A 10296-nucleotide genomic window follows, 5' to 3' on the forward strand; every position below is an offset into this window, starting at 1 on the left:
TTTAGCGTGTTTCGAAATACGGGGAAACTGCTTCGAAATACCTTAGAAGTTGTTTTAGCGTTTTTGGAAATACGAGGAAACTGCTTCGAAGCACCTTAGAAGTTGTTTTAGCGTGTTTGGAAATACGAGGAAACTGCTTTGAAGCACCTTCGAAGTTGTTTTAGCGTTTTTGGAAATACGAGGAAACTGCTTCGAAGCACCTTAGAAGTTGTTTTAGCGTGTTTGGAAATACGAGGAAACTGCTGTGAAGCACCTTCGAAGTTGTTTTAGCGTTTTTGGAAATACGAGGAAACTGCTTCGAAGCACCTTAGAAGTTGTTTTAGCGTGTTTGGAAATACGAGAAAACTGCTTTGAAGCACCTTCGAAGTTGTTTAAGCGTTTTTGGAAATACGAGGAAACTGCTTCGAAGCACCTTAGAAGTTGTTTTAGCGTGTTTGGAAATACGAGGAAACTGCTTCGAAGCACCTTAGAAGTTGTTTTAGCGTGTTTGGATATACGCGGAAACTGCTTCGAAGCACCTTAGAAGTTGTTTTAGCGTGTTTGGAAATACGAGGGAACTGCTTTGAAGCACCTTCGAAGTTGTTTTAGCGTTTTTGGAAATACGAGGAAACTGCTTCGAAGCACCTTAAAAGTTGATTCAGCGTGTTTGGAAATACGAGAAAACTGCTTCGAAGCACCTTAGAAGTTGTTATAGCGTGTTTGGAAATACGAGGAAACTGCTTCGAAGCACCTTAGAAGTTGTTTTAGCGTGTTTGGAAATACGAGGGAACTGCTTTGAAGCACCTTCGAAGTTGTTTTAGCGTTTTTGGAAATACGAGGAAACTGCTTCGAAGCACCTTAGAAGTTGTTTTAGCGTGTTTGGAAATACGAGGGAACTGCTTTGAAGCACCTTCGAAGTTGTTTTAGCGTTTTTGGAAATACGAGGAAACTGCTTCGAAGCACCTTCGAAGTTGTTTTAGCGTTTTTGGAAATACGAGGAAACTGCTTCGAAGCACCTTAGAAGTTGTTTTAGCGTTTTTGGAAATACGAGGAAACTGCTTCGAAGCACCTTAGAAGTTGTTTTAGCGTGTTTGGAAATACGAGGAAACTGCTTCGAAGCACCTTAGAAGTTGTTTTAGCGTGTTTGGAAATACGAGGAATCTGCTTCGAAGCACCTTAGAAGTTGTTTTAGGGTGTTTGGAAATACGAGGAAACTGCTTCGAAGCACCTTAGAAGTTGTTTTAGCGTGTTTGGAAATACGAGGAAACTGCTTCGAAGCACCTTAGAAGTTGTTTTAGCGTTTTTGGAAATACGAGGAAACTGCTTCGAAGCACCTTCGAAGTTGTTTTAGAGTTTTTGGAAATACGAGAAAACTGCTTCGGAACACCTTAGAAATTGTTTTAGCGTGTTTGGAAATACGAGGAAACTGCTTCGAAGCACCTTAGAAGTTGTTTTAGCGTGTTTCGAAATACGAGGAAACTGCTTCGAAACACCTTAGAAGTTGTTTTAGCGTTTTTGGAAATACGAGGAAACTGCTTCGAAGCACCTTAGAAGTTGTTTTAGCGTGTTTGGAAATACGAGGAAACTGCTTTGAAGCACCTTCGAAGTTGTTTTAGCGTTTTTGGAAATACGAGGAAACTGCTTCGAAGCACCTTAGAAGTTGTTTTAGCGTTTTTGGAAGTACGAGGAAACTGCTTCGAAGCACCTTAAAAGTTGTTTCAGCGTGTTTGGAAATACGAGAAAACTGCTTCGGAACACCTTAGAAATTGTTTTAGCGTGTTTGGAAATACGAGGAAACTGCTTCGAAGCACCTTAGAAGTTGTTTTAGCGTGTTTGGAAATACGAGGAAACTGCTTTGAAGCACCTTAGAAGTTGTTTAAGCGTTTTTGGAAATACGAGGAAACTGCTTCGAAGCACCTTAGAAGTTGTTTTAGCGTGTTTGGAAATACGAGGAAACTGCTTCGAAGCACCTTAGAAGTTGTTTTAGCGTGTTTGGAAATACGAGAAAACTGCTTCGAAGCACCTTAGAAGTTGTTTTAGCTTGTTTGGAAATACGAGGAAACTGCTTTGAAGCACCTTAGAAGTTGTTTTAGCGTGTTTCGAAATACGAGGAAACTGCTTCGAAATACCTTAGAAGTTGTTTTAGCGTTTTTGGAAATACGAGGAAACTGCTTCGAACCACCTTAGAAGTTGTTTTAGCGTGTTTGGAAATACGAGGAAACTGCTTTGAAGCACCTTCGAAGTTGTTTTAGCGTTTTTGGAAATACGAGGAAACTGCTTCGAAGCACCTTAGAAGTTGTTTTAGCGTGTTTGGAAATACGAGGAAACTGCTTTGAAGCACCTTCGAAGTTGTTTTAGCGTGTTTGGAAATACGAGGAAACTGCTTCGAAGCACCTTAGAAGTTGTTTTAGCGTGTTTGGAAATACGAGGAATCTGCTTTGAAGCACCTTCGAAAGTGTTTTAGCGTGTTTGGAAATACGAGGAAACTGCTTCGAAGCACCTAAAAAGTTGTTTCAGCGTGTTTGGAAATACGAGAAAACTGCTTCGGAACACCTTAGAAATTGTTTTAGCGTGTTTGGAAATACGAGGAAACTGCTTCGAAGCACCTTAGAAGTTGTTTTAGCGTGTTTCGAAATACGAGGAAACTGCTTTGAAGCACCTTCGAAGTTGTTTTAGCGTTTTTGGAAATACGAGGAAACTGCTTTGAAGCACCTTCGAAGTTGTTTTAGCGTTTTTGGAAATACGAGGAAACTGCTTCGAAGCACCTTAGAAGTTGTTTTAGCATGTTTGGAAATACGAGGAAACTGCTTTGAAGCACCTTCGAAGTTGTTTTAGCGTTTTTGGAAATACGAGGAAACTGCTTTGAAGCACCTTCGAAGTTGTTTTAGCGTTTTTGGAAATACGAGGAAACTGCTTCGAAATACCTTAGAAGTTGTTTGAGCGTTTTTGGAAATACGAGGAAACTGCTTCGAAGCACCTTCGAAGTTGTTTTAGCATGTTTGGAAATACGAGGAAACTGCTTTGAAGCACCTTCGAAGTTGTTTTAGCGTTTTTGGAAATACGAGGAAACTGCTTTGAAGCACCTTCGAAGTTGTTTTAGCGTTTTTGGAAATACGAGGAAACTGCTTCGAAGCACCTTAGAAGTTGTTTTAGCGTTTTTGGAAGTACGAGGAAACTGCTTCGAAGCACCTTAAAAGTTGTTTCAGCGTGTTTGGAAATACGAGAAAACTGCTTCGGAACACCTTAGAAATTGTTTTAGCGTGTTTGGAAATACGAGGAAACTGCTTCGAAGCACCTTAGAAGTTGTTTTAGCGTGTTTCGAAATACGGGGAAACTGCTTCGAAATACCTTGGAAGTTGTTTTAGCGTTTTTGGAAATACGAGGAAACTGCTTCGAAGCACCTTAGACGTTGTTTTAGCGTGTTTGGAAATACGAGGAAACTGCTGTGAAGCACCTTCGAAGTTGTTTTAGCGTTTTTGGAAATACGAGGAAACTGCTTCGAAGCACCTTAGAAGTTGTTTTAGCGTGTTTGGAAATACGAGAAAACTGCTTTGAAGCACCTTCGAAGTTGTTTTAGCGTTTTTGGAAATACGAGGAAACTGCTTCGAAGCACCTTAGAAGTTGTTTTAGCGTGTTTGGAAATACGAGGAAACTGCTTCGAAGCACCTTAGAAGTTGTTTTAGCGTGTTTGGAAATACGAGGAAACTGCTTTGAAGCACCTTAGAAGTTGTTTTAGCGTTTTTGGAAATACGAGGAAACTGCTTCGAAGCACCTTAGAAGTTGTTTTAGCGTGTTTGGAAATACGAGGAAACTGCTTCGAAGCACCTTAGAAGTTGTTTTAGCGTTTTTGGAAATACGAGGAAACTGCTTCGAAGCACCTTAGAAGTTGTTTTAGCGTGTTTGGAAATACGAGGAAACTGCTTTGAAGCACCTTAGAAGTTGTTTTAGCGTTTTTGGAAATACGAGGAAACTGCTTCGAAGCACCTTAGAAGTTGTTTTAGCGTGTTTGGAAATACGAGGAAACTGCTTCGAAGCACCTTAGAAGTTGTTTTAGCGTGTTTGGAAATACGAGGAAACTGCTTCGAAGCACCTTAGAAGTTGTTTTAGCGTGTTTGGAAATACGAGGAAACTGCTTTGAAGCACCTTAGAAGTTGTTTTAGCGTTTTTGGAAGTACGAGGAAACTGCTTCGAAGCACCTTAGAAGTTGTTTTAGCGTGTTTGGAAATACGAGGAATCTGCTTCGAAGCACCTTAGAAGTTATTTTAGGGTGTTTGGAAATACGAGGAAACTGCTTCGAAGCACCTTAGAAGTTGTTTTAGCGTGTTTGGAAATACGAGGAAACTGCTTCGAAGCACCTTAGAAGTTGTTTTAGCGTGTTTCGAAATACGAGGAAACTGCTTTGAAGCACCTTCGAAGTTGTTTTAGCGTTTTTGGAAATACGAGGAAACTGCTTCGAAGCACCTTAGAAGTTGTTTTAGCGTTTTTGGAAATACGAGGAAACTGCTTCGAAGCACCTTCGAAGTTGTTTTAGCGTGTTTGGATATACGCGGAAACTGCTTCGAAATACCTTGGAAGTTGTTTTAGCGTTTTTGGAAATACGAGGAAACTGCTTCGAAGCACCTTCGAAGTTGTTTTAGCGTGTTTGGAAATACGAGGAAACTGCTTTGAAGCACCTTCGAAGTTGTTTTAGCGTTTTTGGAAATACGAGGAAACTGCTTCGAAGCACCTTAGAAGTTGTTTTAGCGTGTTTGGAAATACGAGGAAACTGCTTTGAAGCACCTTAGAAGTTGTTTTAGCGTTTTTGGAAATACGAGGAAACTGCTTCGAAGCACCTTAGAAGTTGTTTTAGCGTGTTTGGAAATACGAGGAAACTGCTTTGAAGCACCTTAGAAGTTGTTTTAGCGTTTTTGGAAATACGAGGAAACTGCTTCGAAGCACCTTAGAAGTTGTTTTAGCGTGTTTGGAAATACGAGGAAACTGCTTTGAAGCACCTTCGAAGTTGTTTTAGCGTTTTTGGAAATACGAGGAAACTGCTTCGAAGCACCTTAGAAGTTGTTTTAGCGTGTTTGGAAATACGAGGAATCTGCTTCGAAGCACCTTAGAAGTTATTTTAGGGTGTTTGGAAATACGAGGAAACTGCTTCGAAGCACCTTAGAAGTTGTTTTAGCGTGTTTGGAAATACGAGGAAACTGCTTCGAAGCACCTTAGAAGTTGTTTTAGCGTTTTTGGAAATACGAGGAAACTGCTTCGAAGCACCTTAGAAGTTGTTTTAGCGTGTTTGGAAATACGAGGAAACTGCTTTGAAGCACCTTCGAAGTTGTTTTAGCGTTTTTGGAAATACGAGGAAACTGCTTCGAAGCACCTTAGAAGTTGTTTTAGCGTGTTTGGAAATACGAGGAATCTGCTTCGAAGCACCTTAGAAGTTATTTTAGGGTGTTTGGAAATACGAGGAAACTGCTTCGAAGCACCATAGAAGTTGTTTTAGCGTGTTTGGAAATACGAGGAAACTGCTTCGAAGCACCTTAGAAGTTGTTTTAGCGTGTTTCGAAATACGAGGAAACTGCTTTGAAGCACCTTCGAAGTTGTTTTAGCGTTTTTGGAAATACGAGGAAACTGCTTTGAAGCACCTTCGAAGTTGTTTTAGCGTTTTTGGAAATACGAGGAAACTGCTTCGAAGCACCTTCGAAGTTGTTTTAGCGTGTTTGGATATACGCGGAAACTGCTTCGAAATACCTTGGAAGTTGTTTTAGCGTTTTTGGAAATACGAGGAAACTGCTTCGAAGCACCTTCGAAGTTGTTTTAGCGTGTTTGGAAATACGAGGAAACTGCTTTGAAGCACCTTCGAAGTTGTTTTAGCGTTTTTGGAAATACGAGGAAACTGCTTCGAAGCACCTTAGAAGTTGTTTTAGCGTGTTTGGAAATACGAGGAAACTGCTTTGAAGCACCTTCGAAGTTGTTTTAGCGTTTTTGGAAATACGAGGAAACTGCTTCGAAGCACCTTAGAAGTTGTTTCAGCGTGTTTGGAAATACGAGGAATCTGCTTCGAAGCACCTTAGAAGTTGTTTTAGGGTGTTTGGAAATACGAGGAAACTGCTTCGAAGCACCTTAGAAGTTGTTTTAGCGTGTTTGGAAATACGAGGAAACTGCTTCGAAATACCTTAGAAGTTGTTTTAGCGTTTTTGGAAATACGAGGAAACTGCTTCGAAGCACCTTAGAAGTTGTTTTAGCGTGTTTGGAAATACGAGGAAACTGCTTTGAAGCACCTTCGAAGTTGTTTTAGCGTTTTTGGAAATACGAGGAAACTGCTTCGAAGCACCTTAGAAGTTGTTTTAGCGTGTTTGGAAATACGAGGAAATTGCTGTGAAGCACCTTCGAAGTTGTTTTAGCGTTTTTGGAAATACGAGGAAACTGCTTTGAAGCACCTTAGAAGTTGTTTTAGCGTGTTTGGAAATACGAGGAAACTGCTTTGAAGCACCTTCGAAGTTGTTTTAGCGTTTTTGGAAATACGAGGAAACTGCTTCGAAGCACCTTAGAAGTTGTTTTAGCGTGTTTGGAAATACGAGGAAACTGCTGTGAAGCACCTTCGAAGTTGTTTTAGCGTTTTTGGAAATACGAGGAAACTGCTTCGAAGCACCTTAGAAGTTGTTTTAGCGTGTTTGGAAATACGAGGAAACTGCTTCGAAGCACCTTAGAAGTTGTTTTAGCGTGTTTGGAAATACGAGGAAACTGCTTTGAAGCACCTTAGAAGTTGTTTTAGCGTTTTTGGAAATACGAGGAAACTGCTTCGAAGCACCTTAGAAGTTGTTTTAGCGTGTTTGGAAATACGAGGAAACTGCTTCGAAGCACCTTAGAAGTTGTTTTAGCGTTTTTGGAAATACGAGGAAACTGCTTCGAAGCACCTTAGAAGTTGTTTTAGCGTGTTTGGAAATACGAGGAAACTGCTTTGAAGCACCTTAGAAGTTGTTTTAGCGTTTTTGGAAATACGAGGAAACTGCTTCGAAGCACCTTAGAAGTTGTTTTAGCGTGTTTGGAAATACGAGGAAACTGCTTCGAAGCACCTTAGAAGTTGTTTTAGCGTGTTTGGAAATACGAGGAAACTGCTTCGAAGCACCTTAGAAGTTGTTTTAGCGTGTTTGGAAATACGAGGAAACTGCTTCGAAGCACCTTAGAAGTTGTTTTAGCGTGTTTGGAAATACGAGGAAACTGCTTCGAAGCACCTTAGAAGTTGTTTTAGCGTTTTTGGAAGTACGAGGAAACTGCTTCGAAGCACCTTAGAAGTTGTTTTAGCGTGTTTGGAAATACGAGGAAACTGCTTCGAAGCACCTTCGAAGTTGTTTTAGCGTTTTTGGAAATACGAGGAAACTGCTTCGAAGCACCTTAGAAGTTGTTTTAGCGTGTTTGGAAATACGAGGAAACTGCTTCGAAGCACCTTAGAAGTTGTTTTAGCGTGTTTGGAAATACGAGGAAACTGCTTCGAAGCACCTTAGAAGTTGTTTTAGCGTGTTTGGAAATACGAGGAAACTGCTTCGAAGCACCTTAGAAGTTGTTTTAGCGTGTTTGGAAATACGAGGAAACTGCTTCGAAGCACCTTCGAAGTTGTTTTAGCGTGTTTGGAAATACGAGGAAACTGCTTCGAAGCACCTTAGAAGTTGTTTTAGCGTTTTTGGAAGTACGAGGAAACTGCTTCGAAGCACCTTAGAAGTTGTTTTAGCGTGTTTGGAAATACGAGGAAACTGCTTTGAAGCACCTTCGAAGTTGTTTTAGCGTTTTTGGAAATACGAGGAAACTGCTTCGAAGCACCTTAGAAGTTGTTTTAGCGTGTTTGGAAATACGAGGAAACTGCTTCGAAGCACCTTAGAAGTTGTTTTAGCGTGTTTGGAAATACGAGGAAACTGCTTCGAAGCACCTTAGAAGTTGTTTTAGCGTGTTTGGAAATACGGAGAATCTGCTTCGGAGCACCTTAGAAGTTGTTTTAGCGTGTTTGGAAATACGAGGAAACTGCTTCGAAGCACCTTAGAAGTTGTTTTAGCGTTTTTGGAAGTACGAGGAAACTGCTTCGAAGCACCTTAGAAGTTGTTTTAGCGTGTTTGGAAATACGAGGAAACTGCTTTGAAGCACCTTAGAAGTTGTTTTAGCGTTTTTGGAAATACGAGGAAACTGCTTCGAAGCACCTTAGAAGTTGTTTTAGCGTGTTTGGAAATACGAGGAATCTGCTTCGAAGCACCTTAGAAGTTATTTTAGGGTGTTTGGAAATACGAGGAAACTGCTTCGAAGCACCTTAGAAGTTGTTTTAGCGTGTTTGGAAATACGAGGAAACTGCTTCGAAGCACCTTAGAAGTTGTTTTAGCGTGTTTCGAAATACGAGGAAACTGCTTTGAAGCACCTTCGAAGTTGTTTTAGCGTTTTTGGAAATACGAGGAAACTGCTTTGAAGCACCTTCGAAGTTGTTTTAGCGTTTTTGGAAATACGAGGAAACTGCTTCGAAGCACCTTCGAAGTTGTTTTAGCGTGTTTGGATATACGCGGAAACTGCTTCGAAATACCTTGGAAGTTGTTTTAGCGTTTTTGGAAATACGAGGAAACTGCTTCGAAGCACCTTCGAAGTTGTTTTAGCGTGTTTGGAAATACGAGGAAACTGCTTTGAAGCACCTTCGAAGTTGTTTTAGCGTTTTTGGAAATACGAGGAAACTGCTTCGAAGCACCTTAGAAGTTGTTTTAGCGTGTTTGGAAATACGAGGAAACTGCTTTGAAGCACCTTCGAAGTTGTTTTAGCGTTTTTGGAAATACGAGGAAACTGCTTCGAAGCACCTTAGAAGTTGTTTCAGCGTGTTTGGAAATACGAGGAATCTGCTTCGAAGCACCTTAGAAGTTGTTTTAGGGTGTTTGGAAATACGAGGAAACTGCTTCGAAGCACCTTAGAAGTTGTTTTAGCGTGTTTGGAAATACGAGGAAACTGCTTCGAAATACCTTAGAAGTTGTTTTAGCGTTTTTGGAAATACGAGGAAACTGCTTCGAAGCACCTTAGAAGTTGTTTTAGCGTGTTTGGAAATACGAGGAAACTGCTTTGAAGCACCTTCGAAGTTGTTTTAGCGTTTTTGGAAATACGAGGAAACTGCTTCGAAGCACCTTAGAAGTTGTTTTAGCGTGTTTGGAAATACGAGGAAATTGCTGTGAAGCACCTTCGAAGTTGTTTTAGCGTTTTTGGAAATACGAGGAAACTGCTTTGAAGCACCTTAGAAGTTGTTTTAGCGTTTTTGGAAATACGAGGAAACTGCTTCGAAGCACCTTAGAAGTTGTTTTAGCGTGTTTGGAAATACGAGGAAACTGCTTCGAAGCACCTTAGAAGTTGTTTTAGCGTGTTTGGAAATACGAGAAAACTGCTTCGAAGCACCTTAGAAGTTGTTTTAGCGTGTTTGGATATACGCGGAAACTGCTTCGAAGCACCTTAGAAGTTGTTTTAGCGTGTTTGGAAATACGAGGAAACTGCTTTGAAGCACCTTCGAAGTTGTTTTAGCGTTTTTGGAAATACGAGGAAACTGCTTCGAAGCACCTTAGAAGTTGTTTTAGCGTGTTTGGAAATACGAGGAAACTGCTTTGAAGCACCTTAGAAGTTGTTTTAGCGTTTTTGGAAATACGAGGAAACTGCTTCGAAGCACCTTAGAAGTTGTTTTAGCGTGTTTGAAAATACGAGGAAACTGCTTCGAAGCACCTTAGAAGTTGTTTTAGCGTGTTTGGAAATACGAGGAAACTGCTTTGAAGCACCTTCGAAGTTGTTTTAGCGTGTTTGGAAATACGAGGAAACTGCTTCGAAGCACCTTAGAAGTTGTTTTAGCGTGTTTGGAAATACGAGGAAACTGCTTCGAAGCACCTTAGAAGTTGTTTTAGCGTTTTTGGAAATACGAGGAAACTGCTTCGAAGCACCTTAGAAGTTGTTTTAGCGTGTTTGGAAATACGAGGAAACTGCTTCGAAGCACCTTCGAAAGTGTTTTAGCGTGTTTGGAAATACGAGGAAACTGCTTCGAAGCACCTTCGAAGTTATTTTAGCGTTTTTGGAAATACGAGGAAACTGCTTCGAAGCACCTTAGAAGTTGTTTTAGCGTGTTTGGAAATACGAGGAAACTGCTTCGAAGCACCTTAGAAGTTGTTTTAGCGTTTTTGGAAATACGAGGAAACTGCTTCGAAGCACCTTAGAAGTTGTTTTAGCGTGTTTGGAAATACGAGGAAACTGCTTCGAAGCACCTTAGAAGTTGTTTTAGCGTGTTTGGAAATACGAGGAAACTGCTTCGAAGCACCTTAAAAGTTGTTTTAGCGTGTTTGG

Source organism: Anopheles coustani, unplaced genomic scaffold (genome assembly GCF_943734705.1).
Source record: "Anopheles coustani unplaced genomic scaffold, idAnoCousDA_361_x.2 scaffold_45_ctg1, whole genome shotgun sequence".
Classification (NCBI taxonomy): Eukaryota; Metazoa; Arthropoda; class Insecta; order Diptera; family Culicidae; genus Anopheles; species Anopheles coustani.